The sequence below is a fragment of the Sus scrofa genome, chromosome 13 (genome assembly GCF_054392235.1).
Source record: "Sus scrofa isolate SSC_HxYL_T2T_F1_AM1 chromosome 13, Sscrofa_HxYL_maternal_Yorkshire_Landrace_v2.0, whole genome shotgun sequence".
Taxonomy (NCBI): Eukaryota; Metazoa; Chordata; class Mammalia; order Artiodactyla; family Suidae; genus Sus; species Sus scrofa.
Genome location: NC_139395.1, coordinates 15887253 through 15904218, shown reverse-complemented (window position 1 = coordinate 15904218; position 16966 = coordinate 15887253). Strand labels below are relative to the sequence as shown.

The window sequence follows — 16966 nt, the reverse complement described above, 5'->3', positions numbered from 1 at the left end:
TTTCCACGAGGTTGCACCAATGTACAATCCCACCAACAGTGTACTAGGATGTGTTTTTCTCCACACCCTCTCCAGCACTTCTTGTTTGTAGACTTTTTGATGATGGCCATTCTGGCTGGTGTAAGGGGGTACCTCATCGTGGTTTTGATTTGCATTTCTCTAATAATGAGTGATGTTGAACATCTTTTCATGTGTTTCTCGGCCATCTGTATGTCTTCTTTGGAGAACTGTCTGTTTAGATCTTCTGCCCATTTTTTGATGGGGTTGGTTTTTTTTTGGTGTGGAGCTGAAGTCTATTTCTTAAATGCAAACACCTTTCTAGTTATAAACACAAGAGTATACATCAGGTGACCAAGTTATTAAGACATGTGCTTGTTCTCTTGGTTAATGTTTTGAAAAGAATAAGCATGAACTAGTTCTCCTAAGGGTCCAAGCCTGTGCTCTTGCTCATATGGTGATTGTGTGTGTGTGTGTTATCTGGGCCCCCGTATCCTCGGCAGAAGCTGAGAGAGGGAACATTTAGCTGTGCCAGCATCAAAGCGGTCTGGCTTGGATCAGAGAGGTGAAAAGTGTTCCTGTCAACTGCAGCTTGTGAATTTTTGAAGTTAGCATTTGTACCTTTCTTGATTTGCAAGGACTGATGGCAAAGAAGTAGTCACACAGGAAGAATTAAATATAAAAGCATCCTGGTTCCTAAATATACATTAAAGATTTTAGCTTTGCTGGAATGTAATGCTTTAGAAAACATCTCAGTGGAATATGGGAGATTGTGGAGGAGCTTTTAAGTGGTTTCATCCCAGAGGAAATTGTGATGCTGTAAAATCCAAGTTGAAAGCACGCACTTTAATCTGGGCCTTTGGACAAGAGTTCCATTTTGTTCTTCTCATCTAATAAAGAAAGTAATGGTGCAGGACCTCCACCCCTCCAGGTGCAAGCTGTGGGTACCCTCAGGACTGAACCAAAGGCAGGCAATTGTCCTTAAACCTACCACCACCAAGTATTATGCAAATCAAAGAAATATCAAAAGACTCTATGTGGCAGAAGTTATTAATAACTTTTGGAGATAAAGCAAATAAAATATCTGATTTAAAGATAATGATTCCGGGAGTTCCCATCGTGGTGTAGTGGTTAATGAATCCGACTAGGAACCATGAAGTTGCAGGTTTGATCCCTGGCCTTGCTCAGTGGGTTAAGGATCCAGCCTTGCCGTGAGCTGTGGTGTAGGTCTCAGACGCAGCTCAGATCCTGCGTTGCTGTGGCTCTGATGTAGGCTGGTGGCAACAGCTCCAATTAGACCCCTAGCCTGGGAACCTCCGTATACCATGGGAGTGGCCCTAGAAAAGGCAAAAAGACAAAAAAATATTTAAAAAATTAAAAAAATAAAGATAATGATTCCGGAGTTCCTGTTGTGGCACAGAGGAAACAAGTCTGACTAGTATCCCTGAGGATGTGTGTTCGATCCCTGGCCTTACTCAGTGGGTCGGGTATCCGGCGTTGCCCTGAGCTTTGGTATAGGTCACAGACATGGCTTGGATCCCGCGTTTCTGTGGCTGTGGTGTAGGCTGGCAGCTGTAAGCTCTGACTTGACCCTTCGCCTGGGAACATCCGTATGCCAAGGGTGTGGGCCTAAAAAGCAAAAAATAAAAAATAAAGATAATAGTTCCTATAAGAGTGGAAAAAAATAAGCATAGCTTTAATGCAACATTTGTTTGATCCTCCTGCTGGCATGGGCCAGGCTGGATCTGGTGGATGAAGCAGCAGGGAAAAGGCCAAGCCAGCTCGTTACTTTATCACCTTGTAACACTTTCAAGGGTCGTTCCTGGCTCTAAGCAGTAAGGCTCACCCACTCCCCACTGATTGCTGATGCTCCCGACTGTTGTTCCTTGCTCGGGGATTTGTCAACTAAGTCTCGTTCCTCAAAGTGTGGTTCCAGACCAGTACCATCAGTGTCACCTGGAAGCCCATTAGTGATGCAGACTTTCCAGCCTTGCCTCAGACCTACAGAATCAGAATCTTAAACCAGGATTCCCCAGGTGAATCCTCTGACCATGAAAAGTAGAGACACATCGATATTATTCCCCATGTCCGACTTTTCCACACTGCAGATTTCTGTGTGATCCCCACAGAGGTCTGCTTTCAACTTTTGTCCCAGCTTTCTTGAGATATATTTGACGTATAACATTGTGTATATGCCAAGTTAATTAAACTGGTAGGTCGGAGGTCATTAGTCTGCTGTGGCTCTGATGCCATTGCAGCTGATAGGAGCAAACCAAAATCAAATCCCATAAAAGCCTCGAGGTCAAAAAATTGAAACCTAAGGACAACCGAGGACAGACTGCTGGCTGACTTGAAGCTGTAGCCGATAAATAATGTTCTTACTTTGCTTCTACCTTTTCTCTGTAAAAATCTCTCCTTGGTCTCCAGTCAGTGGAGGTCCCTCACCTCTTCTGATTTAATGCCACTCCATTCAAATCTGTCTTTGCTCAATAAACTCTTAAATGTTTTAATATGCTCAGTTTATCTTTTAACACTTACAGCATGATGACTTGATACATGTATACCTCGAGAAGTGGTTATACGAGGTTGGTGAACACATCCCTTTCCCACAGTTACACATAATACAGAACCCTTGACAAAACTGAGAGCCGTCGTTGGGCAGGAGTCATTCAGGTCTCCTCTGTTTAGGTCCAATTTTAGCAAACGTCCCACCAAAGGGAGCAGCCTGCTTCCAATTAAGCCTGTGTCCTGTTTTCTTCTAATTCTCTAACTGCCACATGAGTTCTTTGCTGGCCTCCCTTCTAATTTTTCCCTTCTCTCTCCTCCCATTAGATATAATGTGGAACAGACAGGAGGGATGGAAGAAGGAAGGGAGGAAGGAAAGAAGGCAGAAAGGGAGAGAAGGAGGGAAGGAGAGGAGGGGAGGAAGGAAGGAAGGGAGGGAGAGAGGGAAGCACGACGGAGGGCAAGGGAGAAAGGAAGAAGGGAGGGAGACCCAGTTTATATGGCACCATAGCACTGTTGGAGCTCATGGGCTCTGCTTCAGATACACACACACAAATGTATCCCATCCACTATTGCCACTCTTTCCATTTTAAAAACGAAGCAGTAACTTCGTACAGTGCTCAAGGCAGTGTTCATTGGTGTAACCGTGTGGAGGGTAATTGGCCAATGTCTATTCAAGTTCTCAAAATGAACATTCTCTTTGATCCAGCAATTTCAGAATGTATCCCACAGAAATACTTGAATAAATGCACAGAAATGTATTTCAAAGGCGTACACTGTAGGATTGTTTAATAGCAAAAGCTATAATTAGCTGAAAATGTCAATGAGTTGTTTTGAAAAATCAACATGAATCTGCAATGGAATAGTATCATGGCACGAAAAAGAATTGAGGAAGGTCTGTGTGTGCTTCTGTGTTGAATTCTCTATATTGTTGCCTGAGACAAGAAGTTGCCAAACAATAGGCACCTGTGTTATTTTTAGTGTGTGTGTACAGGTGTATATTTATAAAACGTAGCTAATAACACTGTATGTATAGCCAATGGAATATTCCACAGCCATTACAAATATGACTTTGGCAGAATTTTGAACAATTTGGGACATTTTGGGGATGTAATGCTAAGTTTTAAAAAAAAAAGAAAGAGGGACCTTAGTATCACAGTTTTTCTCCCCACCTTACTTGAGCATTTTCCAATATTATTAATTATTCCAAAAAACATCATTTTTTATCTATAATAGCATATTCTGCACTTGTGTTTTTAAGCTGTTTTTAGTTTCTCCAACTCATATAATGTTGATGTAAATGTTTTTACCTAATATTGCCTTCAAATTTTAAACTAAACTAAGATAAATATCTTGAAATTACTGGTTCCTAGGTTATGAGCTTTCACTATAATTATCGGTTTATAGAATGTGACCCTTGATATTTATTGCCAAATTGGCTTCCATGATCCGCAAAGGTTTTTTGATATAATCTCTTCCGTTTTTGTTAATGTGATTGGTTATTAAAAGTGATCATTTGTTCCACAATTAAAATTTGACATAAAACAGTTATTGATGCCTACTGTCTGCCAAGCTGCCTTGGAAGGTGCTTAGCACATCATTACAAGACATGGTTCTGACCTTCAACTCAAAATGTGATCCAGGCTGGAACACATAATTACACTGCGATGCAATTTGGGCAATTGTAGAATTATACCCAGCACATCATGTAACACAGCAGGCCTATAGCATAATTGTGTCAGTGAACCAAGAACGGGATGAAACCCTTACACTTCACTTTGACTCTTCTCTTAACATTCCATCTGAAGAATGGTGCTAACTTCTTGATGAGGGAATGTTTTCTCCTTGTACTCCCAACAGAGTTCAAGTATTAACTATACCTGACTGTAACAAGGATGCAAGGAAGCAGAAAAGAAACAACCTAGTTTATGTGTCAACTGTCTATATATTTGTGTGTCACCACTTATATATTTCACAGATTCAGAAGGTTATAAACCTCCTTCAAGGGCACATATTTATTCTGAATTTATAAACAAACTTGACCTCCCAACAGCCCATGTCTTCCTGCCTGCATAGAACAGGAAGATGGTTGTCTAGCCTTCAAAGCATTTACACCAACTTCCCAAAAATACCTTCAGAGAGAGAGAGAGAAAATTCAGCATCCACAAATAGCACTTTCAACCCTCTTAATATTTCTTAGGTCAAAAAATTTTTAACTGAAATATTCCACCTAGATTGACTAAATGAAATTGCCAATATTTGACTTTTTTAACCCGTATTCTACGGGTGGCAATTTCACATAGTTCAACTAAAACCTACAATTTAATTCTTTCTGTTTCTTCCCCAAACTACCCATATATTAAATTAATCAAAACGTCATTTCACACTAAATGATTTATTCAATATCTGCCTTAGATACAAAGAAAACGTGGGAAAATTATTAACACAGGTTTATGCACTGTTGTCACTTCTTAGTCAGATAGTAAGTAAGGTAAAATTAGAACACAGTATTTTCCAAATTGAAGGGAAAGAGGTTTCCTACTTATTTAAGCAGAGAGACTTCTAGCTGATGCAGAATTAGAAGTCAGGGGGAAACATGGGCAAGCAAACCCAAACCCAGCATACCACCATACAAATTGTAATCCCCAACCCAAACAAGGTTGATGTCTTCCTCTTAAGACAAACATGATGCTGATGCTCATGTCTAGCTGCTTGTTGCTCAAAATCAAATACTTGAGAGACAAGTGTTAGTAGGAAAGGAAATGTTGCTTTGTTTTGGAGGCTGGTTATGGGGGAAGAAGGTGGACTCATGTCCAAAAGCCAGCTCCTCCCTGCCAATCAGGCAGCAAGAGCTCTTAAAGGGGAGTCTCAGGGGTGTATAGGCAGAGGGAGGGGGTTACATGCAGAAACAGCACAGTCCGTTACAACAGTCATCTTGAAATTTGTTATGTGGTGATCCAATCAGCATCATCTGGATTGTTTTTATCTTCACTTCTGGGGTCAGTTTGTTCCCATTTCTTTGAGGCAAGTTCTCAAAAGTGTGGTAGCTTTTGTCATAGCTACAGTCTGGTCATCATGCAGTTAACTTCTTCCACCTGGGTTGGGGGGATAGTATCTGTAAAAGAGCTTAAACAACATGGCTCAGAATATCATCTGTGGCCCTTAAAGAGGAGCCAAAGGTCCTTGGCTTTGTTAACCATCAAACTATCATGTCCTATTTCATTGATTTTCTTTGCCTTTTCTTTCATTTCTATGATTAAATTTATTATTTAGCTAAAGTATTTCTACATACAAAGGCAGGTGGAAGACATGGGGGCTGGAGGGGGAGGGCCCTCAGTCCCAGGAAAACCCCATAGGGTCCTTCTTGGTTTACTGAGAATGTGTTATGAATCCAAGATTATTATTAATGCAAAGTTGTGCATCAGAGTTTAAGGAAGAAAGAAAGAAAAAGAGAGAGAGAGAGACAAGGAAAGAGAGAAAGAGACTTTATCCTGAAATTAATGAAGGCCCCTTTTCTATTACTCTTATCAGATTTAAACTCATATTGTAAAAATGCTAGTTTAGTAATTCTGTAGAGGGGGCTGGTATTGGAAATTATTCCTTGGAGCCTGGAAAGCTGGCCAGATCCTGTAAAAAGCATCGGAGTTTTCCTCAAAAGGTAACTTAGGAGTTCCTGTCATGGCTCAGTGGTTAACGAATCTGACTAGGAACCGTGAGGTTGCGGGTTCAATCCCTGGCCTTGCTCAGTGGATTGAGGATCTGGCGTTGCCGTGAGCTGTGGTGCAGGTAGCAGATGTGGCTTGGATCCCACGTTGCTGTGGCTCTGGCATAGGCCAGAGGCTACAGCTCCGATTAGACCCCTAGCCTGGGAACCTCCATACGCCACAGGTGCAGCCCTATAAAAAACAAAAAGACAAAAAGCCAAAAAAAAAAAAAAAAAGGCTAACTCATAGCTCGAAAGCCTTTTTGGAGTCCTGCTATTCAAAGTTTAATCACAGCTCCAGCCAGAGTGTCTAGGACTCTAAAATGCATATGGATCTTCAGGGCTCTTATTAAATGCAGATTCTGATTCAGCAGGTCTGGATGGAGACCGAGAGCCTATGTTTCTAACCAGCTCCTATGAGGGGAGATGCTGCGAGTAGGGTGGTGGCTTTGAGTGCCAAGAGTAGAGCACCCTTCCAATGGCCTTGGTTCCTTTTTCTAAACTAGCAAAATCCTGCTGAGCACTGAGGGCAAGAGGCCAGGGCTCCCCTCAGTGACCTTACTCTCTCCTCATTCACATCTTCCTGCCTATAAAATGGGACTAACAAACCTAGCAGAGAGCAAAATCTTAGACTTTCCAAGTAGAAGGTGCCAATTAAGGATTGGCACTGGCCATATGCCTCTACAAGGATTGAATTATGAGCCACTGCAGCTGCTGGCCCTCAACACCCTCTGAAAGGATTTCAGGGTGGAGATCAGGAGTGAGGCAGCCTGTGCTCTGGGAAAATAGGCAGAACAGATTCTCAGATAGTCAGATATTTTGGGGAGAAGATTTTATGTGCTCAATTCTTGCATCTCTTCATGTTGAGAAAAGCACTAAAATCTTTCATGGTGGTGTCTGCTCCTTATGACTACCTTCATAAGACTAGCAGTAACCTTCTGCAAAATGTATCCTTGACTGCATGTGCCAACCCCCCTTCACCAAAATCACGTATACACTGACCTTCCCCCCACCTCTTTGGAGCAGTTTCTCAGAGTTCTCTGAAATACTGCCTCCTGGGCTGAGGTCCTCATTGTGCCCCAGATAAAACTTAACTCACAACTCTCACATTGTGTAGTTATTTTCAGTCGACAGAAGACATTGGAGGTTATCCTAATCCAACCCTTTTCCTTCCATCCCCTAGCCTATCTGTGCCCTAAATTCCAAGCCTAAGATCTTGCCAGTGGAGTTTGCAGCTCTCAACTCATCCCATCAGACCTGAGAAAGCTCTGCAGGACAAGAGTCTCTTGTGGATATTTTCGAATGAGAGAGTAATAAAAATTCCATGGCTCAAAACTGCTCAGCAAACCTAAACACCTTAATGAAGGATCCTCTTTCTTTGATGTTCCTTCTGCCCTCCCAGGGCAGAAAATAAGAAACCTAGTCTCGTCTCTGGGTAGAAGGCTGTAGGGGATTCTCTCCTGCTCAGCCCTCTTTCCACAACAGCTGAAATTACAGCTCAATCTTGACCTGCCCCCCACTTGTCAAGAGTGAGGTCAACTTCAATAATTCTTTTGCAAATTCTTTTCAGTCCTTTGATGGGATTCACCAGAGAATAAGGTAGTTATTCCCCAACCTCAGATATTTTTCCTAAGGCCTGTGCCACTCTAGTCTTCCCAGGCTCTCTCTATCTCCTCCCCCCCTCCCCCGTGGCTCTGGAAGGCATGTCACGTTGCTGGCAAATGTACTGTGATAAACCCCTCTGTAGTCATCAAGGGAGAGGTATAATAAAAGTGATGGGTGAACATGTTTGAGACATGAAATGATGAAACTCCTCATTTTTTATTCATGGAGAAGTATTTTAATTTGGGACATAAAATGATACAAATCAAATGTAACTATGCCTCAGGAATCAGGACTAAAAAGGAATGTTCTCATTTAAAGAGTCTGCTCTCTTTTGTTCTTTGTAGTTGCTGTAGCAACATTTTAAAGTCCAATAGGTCCTCTTCATTGAGTGACCTAATGGCAACTTAGTCAGTAAATTTTATGTCATGTGTGGCTGACCATATAATTTATTGTCCAAAGCAGGACACTTTCAACAAGGGGATAGGGCACCGCTGGTGGTCATGCGTCTATGTCAGGCAGGCACCAAGACCTCAAGTTAACCCAGACATGACTATTCTAAATTATGGGCAGATCATACTATGGGAGCCAGTGAAATATTGGCACTGAGAGGTGACTCTGTCCAAGAAAAAAAAAATGCACCAGGCAGTGATCAACAGGCAAGACTTTATTTAAGACTACTGCAGTAGAGGACAGAGATTAAATTTATGGCTCTGAATACAACAGGGGCAGCTGGGGGTGTGTATGCAAAGGACAGGGAGCGGTCGGTGGATGGAAGATTACTAAGGGGAACTAGGTTAAGTGTCAAGAGCTGGGGATTCTTGCTGAGCTGCACCCAGTGAGACAAGGACAGCTGGCGAGAGTGAGGATTCATTGAGGAGAGGATGGACTTAGAGGAGCCTAAAGTTTGGTCAAAGAGGGAGTTCTTACAGAATCTCATCAAATGAAAGGCAGCTTTTAAAATTCACTTGACGGGAGTTCCCGTTGTGGCGCAATGGAAACGAATCAAACTAGGAACCATGAGATTGAAGTTTCGATCCCTGGTCTCACCCAGTGGGTTAAGGATCCGGCGTTGCTGTGGGCTGTGGTGTAGGTAGCAGATGTGTCTTGGATCTGGCATGGCTGTGGTTGTGGCGTAGAGTGGCGGCTACAGCTCCAATTGGACCCCTAGCCTGGAAACCTCCATATGCCAAGACAAAAATAAATAAATAAAATTCACTTGACTCTGGTCACTGCTGTGGTACAGATTTGATCCCTGGTCCAATAACTTCTACATGCCACATGTGCGGCCAAAATATTATATTAAATTAAATTAAAAATAAAAAAAGAAATTCCTACTGTGGCACAATGAGGTCAGCAGCATCTCTGCAGTGCCAGGACGCAGATTTGATCCCTTGCCCGGCACAGTGGGTTAAAGAATCTGGCATTGCCGCAGCTGCAGTGGAGGTCTCAGCTGCACCTCAGATCTGATCCCTGGCCCAGGAATTCCAAATGCCACAGGGCAGCCAAAAATGAAAAAAAATAAAAAACAAAAAATAAAACAATAGGGAGTTCCTGTTGTGGCTCCGTGGTAACAGACTAATGTCCATGAGAATGTGGGTTTGATCCCTGGCCGCTCTCAGTGGGTTAAGGATCTGGCAGTTCCCTGAGCTGTGGTGTAGGGTGCAGATGCAGCTCAGATCTGGTGTTGCTGTGGCTGTGGTATAGGCTGGCAGCTGCAGCTCTGATTCGACCCCTAGCCTGGGAATTTCCATATGCCACAGGGGGGCCCTAAAAAGATAAAAAATAAAATAAAATAAAATAAAACAATAAAATAAAAATAAATTTAACTCTTCTCTAAGGAAGCCTATAGTATCCCACTAATAAGAACTCTCCTTTGCTTTGAGAAATTCTTCCAAACATATATATGTTCTAATTTCTTTTCCTTTGTGATTTCATTTTCCTTTGCAAACCCAATTATTCTTGTGTTTGATTAGAAAATCTATTTTATCTTCTGATCTTTGCTCCTACATCAGCAAAGCTAGGGTGAAACTGACTTTTGAAAAATGAAGAATGTGGAATGTGGGTTGAACTGACCAAAGGAAGCACAGTCATAATTCAGCCGGGAAGGGTCTCACTGAGTGGTCCACATTTTGTGATACGCTGTTTAGTGGGGCTTAGTGACCAGAAGTGAAAGCATGGGGTTTACTTACTTTATATTTATTTTGTACGTATGTCCATCAGAGTGGAGGTCCAGTAATGGGATCCACTCCGAAGCCCAGTCTCACCACCAGGAAGGCCCCTTCTCCATCCTGGAATCACTTTCCTCATCCATAAAATGAAGGTGTGTGATTGGTACTCTACAGGGCTTTTCAAAAATGCCGTAATTCTGACTTTTAAATCATTCTATCCCTCTCTGGATTGCATTTTCTTACCATAAAATATCCATCATGGAGCCATTATAAAGGATTGAATATGAAACATTCCGAAAATAATAACTTTATGTAGGAACTGTGTCTGAAAAGCTCAGGTTTCTGTGTGTGTGCACAGTTTGTAATTTAAGGTATAATGAATCCAGGGATGTGTGTGCAAGGATGTTCCCAGCTGCTTAGTTAGTAAACGTGCGTGTGAGGTGGGGGAGGGGTAGAAGCCACTGCAATGTACTTCATTAGGAGAATGAATGCAAAATAGTGCTAGAAAGGCATTACAGAAAATCAGTGAACTCCAGCATCGAAGGGGATAAATGTCATCAATTCTGAACACAAAAAGGCAGGAAGAAAACTAAGTATGATAGCGCTTACTGAAAGTATAAAAATACGCAAAACAATTCCACTTATTTTTGAGGGATACCTACTTACACATATAACCACTGAGCCACGACGGGAACTCCACCTACTTCCATATATAATAAGAATATTTTTAAATGTTTGGTGATGATAAAACCACCAGATTCAGTTACCTGTGGAGATTGGGAGGGGGTTATAACTCGGGAGGAATTCCTGAAGTGGTAGGTTAATGTACATTTAAAATCTTGGAGTTCCCGTTGTGGTGCAGTGGAAATGAATCCAACTAGGAACCTCTAGGAACAACTAGGTTGCCAGTTCGATCCCTGGCATTGATCAGTGGGTTAAGGATCCGGTGTTGCCGTGAGCTGTAGTGTGGGTTGCAGATGCGGTTTGGATCTGGCATTACGGTGACTGTGGCATAGGCCAGCAGCTGTAGCTCTGATTAGACCCCTAGCATGGGAACCTCCATATGCCTCAGGTTCAGCCCTAAAAAGCAAAATAAATAAATAAACAAACAAATAAATAAAAATAAAATCTTCTTGTTGGAGTTCCCATTGTGGCTCAGCAGGTTAAGAACAAAGCTAGTATCCATGAGGATGAGGGTTTGATCCCTGGCCTCGCTCGGTGGGTTAAGGATCTGGTCTTGCCACAAGCCGCAAATAGGTGGAAGATGTGGCTTAGATCTGGCCAGCAGCTGCAGCTCTGATTCAACCCCTAGCCTGGGAACTTCCATATGCCACAGGGGGGCCCTAAAAAGACAAAAAGCCTTCAGCTGCAGCTCTGAATTGACCCCTAGCTACCTTCCCTGCAATTATAATACAGCATACAATCAAAACAGGAAGTTGCCTTGTGGTGCAGCAGGTTAAGGATCTGGCATTGCTGCCACTGTAGTGCAGGCTACAGCTGCAGAGTGAGTTCAATCCCTGGCCCGGGAAATGCTACATGCAGCATGTGGGTTCGGACAAAACAAAATAAAACAAACAAACAACTTCAGTGTATACATTGCTGAAAGAATGGCTGGACAGGTTCTAGTTTCTTGAGTTGCAGCTACTTGTATTTGTAATTACTATTATTATTTACTTACAATTTATGTGGTTTTGAGAGGAGTTTGTGGAAACACACATGGATAGTGAGGTATAAAATTGAAATTGGATGCCACGTTGATCAGTTTACCCTGCCGATAAGCACCAACTCAGCTCTGAGCTACCAGGTGGCCTAGACAAGAGGAAAAACCCTCTGAGTTAACAGAAACCAGCTTACTAAAAGAGTTTTCTTGGATCTAAGATTGGGAAAGAGTTAATCGCAAGGATCCTTGCATCAGGGCATTCGAGTGGCACTCCAATCTGTTGATTTGCCCTTGACAATGGCTCCTTGTGATTCATCCACTTCATGGATGGCTCTTGAACACAGGATGGGGTATCAAAACCCTCTCACAGTGGGAGATGGAGCCAGGCTGGAAAGAGATGGGGGCAGGCCAACCTCTAGTGATGAGGGTTGGGGGCTGGCCCTTCCAGCTCTGCCTGTTCCAATGCAGAACTCTGAGGAGGCTGAGAACACTAAAGCTAGCCTCCAGGTCTTTGTGAAGTTAATTTGTAAGGTAAGAAGGTAGGTCATATTTATTCAACAATTTGTTAGCTTGGTTCATAACTTTTAAGTATTTAGACTTGTGGTGGGTCTCCATTGATCCTCTTGCCGCATCTGCACAAATGTTAGAGGCTGATCTTGCTTCTTCTACATGAGGGTCAGTCAAGAAGATGGGGGAACTGCTTCAAATGACAGGTCCTGGTGGTCACAAAAGGGGCCTTGCCAAACCCATAGAAGCACCTTGCTCCGGGTTCCACACCCTCTTGTAGGCAGCCCTGCTCTCTCTCTTCCATTTCCCTGTTTTATTTTCTTTGCAGCAATGACAAAAAATCTGAAACTACCTTATTTGTTTGCTTGCTTGTTTAATATCTGACATCTTCCCACTAAAATATGCATTCTGTAGGAATCTCCATCGTGGCTCAATGGAAACGAATCTGATTATTATCCATGAGGATTCAGGTTCGATCTCTGGCCTTGCTCTGTGGGTTAAGGTTCTGGTGAAGTCGTGAGCTCGGATCTCGTGGTGCTGTGACTGTGGCATAGGCCAGTAGCCTGAGAACCTCCATATGCTGAGGGTGTGGCCCTAAAAAGACAAAAAAAAAAAAAAAGAAAAGAAAATTGTAGTTCCTGAAGTGGCTCAGCAGAAACGGCATCTGACTAGCCATGAGGATGCAGGTTCGATCCCTGGCCTCGCTCAGTGGGTTAAGGATCTGGCATTGCCGTGAGCTACGGTATAGGTCGCAGACATGGCTCGGATCCCCTGTTGCTATAGTTGTGGTGTAGGCCAGCATCTGTATCTCCAATTCGACCCCTAGCCTGGGAACCTCTATATGCTGCAGGTGCAGTCCTAAAACAAAACAAAACAAAACAAAACAAAACAAAATAAAATATGCATTCTGTAAGGTCACCAGCTTACGGTGCATCTTACAACTTGGCATGCAGTATGAACATGCTCATTATGAACATGCTGAATGAATAATATAGGGGCAGCTTCGTGCCAGGATCATGCTGACTACAAAGATGACTAAGAAAGGCCCTCTGTCCCCAGTGGGCTCCAAGCCAAGTGGGGGAGCAGACCAGAAAACAGACAAAAGTCCTTCGCTGTCAGTTTTACACTCCTCAAGTGATTAATTAATCTGGAAAGAAAACTGTATATGTAGCCATTATTGGGGACCTTCTACTGGGCAGAGAAATGGTTTGCAAAGCAATTCATTCCCAAGGTAAAGGAGAGATTTTTGTGTTGGTCTTTCCTAAGGAAGAGGGGTAAGGGAGCTTTGAAACTTGATGACCCATCCGAACTAGTGGAAAAAATATTCCTGCTCCCTGAAGAGAAACTGCTTGTGGTTTTTATAGGAGGGAGAACGGTGTCAAACGTTTTCTGCTGTTAAGCTGAAATATCGTTCAGAACAGGAGGCTAAAAATCCCCTCGGCTCCTGCTCTCTGCCTTATTTAACTTGCCTGGCAGATGGTGACTGCTGTTGCAAGGCCCTGTTTGCTGCTCCCTCCCTCTGGAGTCCTCCTGCTCCCATGCCCCAGGTGTGGGGGCAGGGCAGCTGGCTCTGGGAGATCCTTAGTGCTCTCCTATGCCCAAGGAGTGCAAGTGTGAGCAGAATAGCAGAGACACAGCCCCTTCCACACAGAATTTTTTTTTAAAATAAGGCCTGTTTCCACTCAGAGGTTATTTTTATCAAGAGATGATCTCGTAGATCCCATGAAGCCAATCCACTTGAAAGAGGGATGAAACTAAGAAATACTGAAAACCGCACTTGACTGGGGTTTTATCTCAAAAAACAACTGAAAATCACAAAAGTAACCATCTGTCCCCTTACAAAGCAATTAGAGCACTATTGATGCTATCCCTAGGGCTTTTTTTTTTGAATTAATTAATTAATTTTTTTTAAATTTTTTTCTGCTGTATAGCATGGGGACCAAGTTGCACATACATGTATACATACTTTTTCCTCCCATTTTTGTGTTTCGATGTAAGTATCTAGCCATAGTTCTCAATGCCACACAGCAGGATCTCATTGTAAATACATTCCAAGAGCAATAGTTTGCATCCATTAACCCCAACCTCCCGATCCCTCCCACTCCCTCCCTTTTCCCCCTGGGCAGCCACAAGTCTATTCTCCAAGTCCATGATTTTCTTTTCTGTGGAAATGTTCATTTGTGTTGTATATTAGATTCCAGTTATAAGTAATATCATATGGTATTTCTCTTTCTCTTTCTGACTTATTTCACTCAGTATGAGAGTCTCTAGTTCCATCCATGTTGCTGCAAATGGCATTATGTCATTCTTTTTTATGGCTGAGGAATATTCCATTGTGTATATATACTACATCTTCCTGATCCAATCGCCTGTCGATAGACATTTGGGTTGTTTCCATGTCTTGGCTATTGTGAATAGTACTGCAATGAACATGCAGGTGCATGTGTCTTTTTTAAGGAAAGTTTTGTCCAGATATATGCCCAAGAGTGGGATTGCTGGGTCATATGGTAGTTCTATGTATAGTTTTCCATAGTGTTTTCCATAGTGGCTATACCAGCTTACATTCCCACCAACAGTGCAGAAGGGTTCCCTTTTCTCCACACCCCCTCCACAACTTGTTGTTTGTGGACTTATTAATGATGGCCATTCTGACTGGTGTGAGGTGGTATCTCATGGTAGTTTTGATTTGCATTTCTCTAATAATCAGAGATATTGAGCACTCTTTCATGTGCTTGTTGGCCATCTGTACATCTTCCTTGGAAAAATGTCTATTTAGGACTTTTGCCCATTTTTCCATTGGGTTGTTGGTTTTTTTTGCTGTTGAGTTGTATAAATTGCTTGTGTTTCCTAGAGATTAAGCCCTTTGTCCATTGCATCGTTTGAAACTCCTTTTTCCCATTCTGTAAGTTGTCTCTTTTGTTTTCTTTTTGGTTTTCTTTGATGCAAAATCTTGTCAGTTTAATTAGGTCCCCTTGGTTTATTTTTGCTCTTATTTCTGTTGCCTTGGGAGAATGACCTGAGAAAATATTCATGAGGTTGATGTCAGAGAATGTTTTGCCTGTGTTCTCTTCTAGGAGTTTGATGGTGTCTTGTCTTATATTTAAGTCTTTCAGCCATTTTGAGTTTATTTTTGTGCATGGTGTGAGGGTGTGTTCTATTTTCATTGACTTGCATGCAGCTGTCCAGGTTTCCTAGCAATTCTTGCTGAATAGACTTTCTTTTTCCCATTTTATGCTCTTACCTCCTTTGTCAAAGATTAACTGACCATAGTTATCAGGGTTTATTTCTGGGTTCTCTATTCTGTTCCATTGGTCTGTCTGTTTTGATACAAAACCCACAGCAAATATAAGACTCAATGGAGAAAAATTGAAAGCCTTCTCACTCAAATCTGGAACAAGACAGGGATGCCCACTCTCACCACTGCTATTCAACATAGTTTTGGAAGTCCTAGCCACAGCAATTAGACAAACAAAAGAAATAAAAGGCATCCAAATAGGAAGAGAAGAGATAAAACTGTCACTGTATGCAGATGACATGATATTATACATAGAAAACCCTGAGGACTCAACCTCAAAACTACTTAAACTGATTAACAAATTCAGCAAAGTAGCAGGATATAAGATTAACATTCAGAAATCAGTCACATTTCTGTATACTAACAATGAAATATTAGAAATGCAAAAATATAATACCTCTTAAAATTGCACCCCCAAAAATCAAATACCTGGGGATACACCTGACCAAGGAGGTAAAGGACTTATATGCTGAGAACTATAAAACATTAATCAAGGAAATTAAAGAAGATGTAAAGAAATGGAAAGATATTCCATGCTCCTGGGTTGGAAAAATTAATATTATAAAAATAACCATACTACCCAAAGCAATCTACAGATTCAATGCAATCCCTATCAAATGACCCATGACATTTTTCACAGAACTAGAACAAACAATCCAAAAATTTATATGGAACCACAAAAGACCCAGAATTGCCAAAGCAATCCTGAGAAACAAAAACCAAGCAGGAGCCATGACTCTCTCAGACTTCAAGCAATATTACAAAGCCACAGTCATCAAAACAGTGTGGTACTGGTATCCCTAGCACTTTTTAAATTCTGTAACTGGAAGTTCACACCTCTTAATTCCCTTCACCTGTTTCACCCAACATAACCCCTCTGTTCTGGCAACCACCTGTTTGTTCTCTGAGTCTCTTTTCTTTTTGTTTGTTCATTTGTTTTGGTTAATTTTTATTAATTTATTTCACTTTTTAGGGTGCACCTGGGGCATATGGACGTTCCCAGGCTTGAGCCACCTCTGCAACCTACACCACAGCCAGATCCTTAACCCACTGAGCAAGGCCAGGGATCAAACCCGCACCCTCATGGATGCTAGTCAGATTCATTTCCACTGCACCACAATGGGAACTCCCCATTTTTTTTTTTTTTTTAGATTCCACATATAAGTGAAATCATACAGTATTTGTCTTTCTCTGACTTATTTCACTTAGCGTAATACCCTCTAGATTCATCTATGTTACCACAAATGGCAAAATTTCATTCTTTTCTTTGGCTGATATTTCATTGTGTGTGTATTTATATGTATATATTATATATATATACACACACACATATATGTATATACACACATATATATCATATCTCCTTTATCCATTCATCTATCAATGGGCACTGTGATTGCTTCCATATTTTGGCTATTGTAAATACACTGTGGTGTATATATCTTTTCATATTAGTGTTTTTGTTTGGATAAATACCCAGAAGTGAAATTGCTGGATCATATCTTTATTCTATTTTTAATTTTTTG

At 41.8% G+C, this 16966-nt stretch overlaps 1 protein-coding gene and 1 non-coding gene across 5 annotated transcripts in view; one reads left to right on the top strand and one right to left on the bottom strand.

The window, feature by feature from the left end:
* The window catches only part of NEK11 (NIMA related kinase 11), a 293211-nt gene that overhangs the window by 264181 nt on the left and 12064 nt on the right, over positions 1 to 16966 (top strand). The window lies entirely within an intron of this gene.
* LOC146397181 (U6 spliceosomal RNA) lies at positions 2615 to 2719 on the bottom strand. Its single transcript, XR_014825363.1, has one exon. It is a non-coding gene; the product is annotated as a U6 spliceosomal RNA (small nuclear RNA).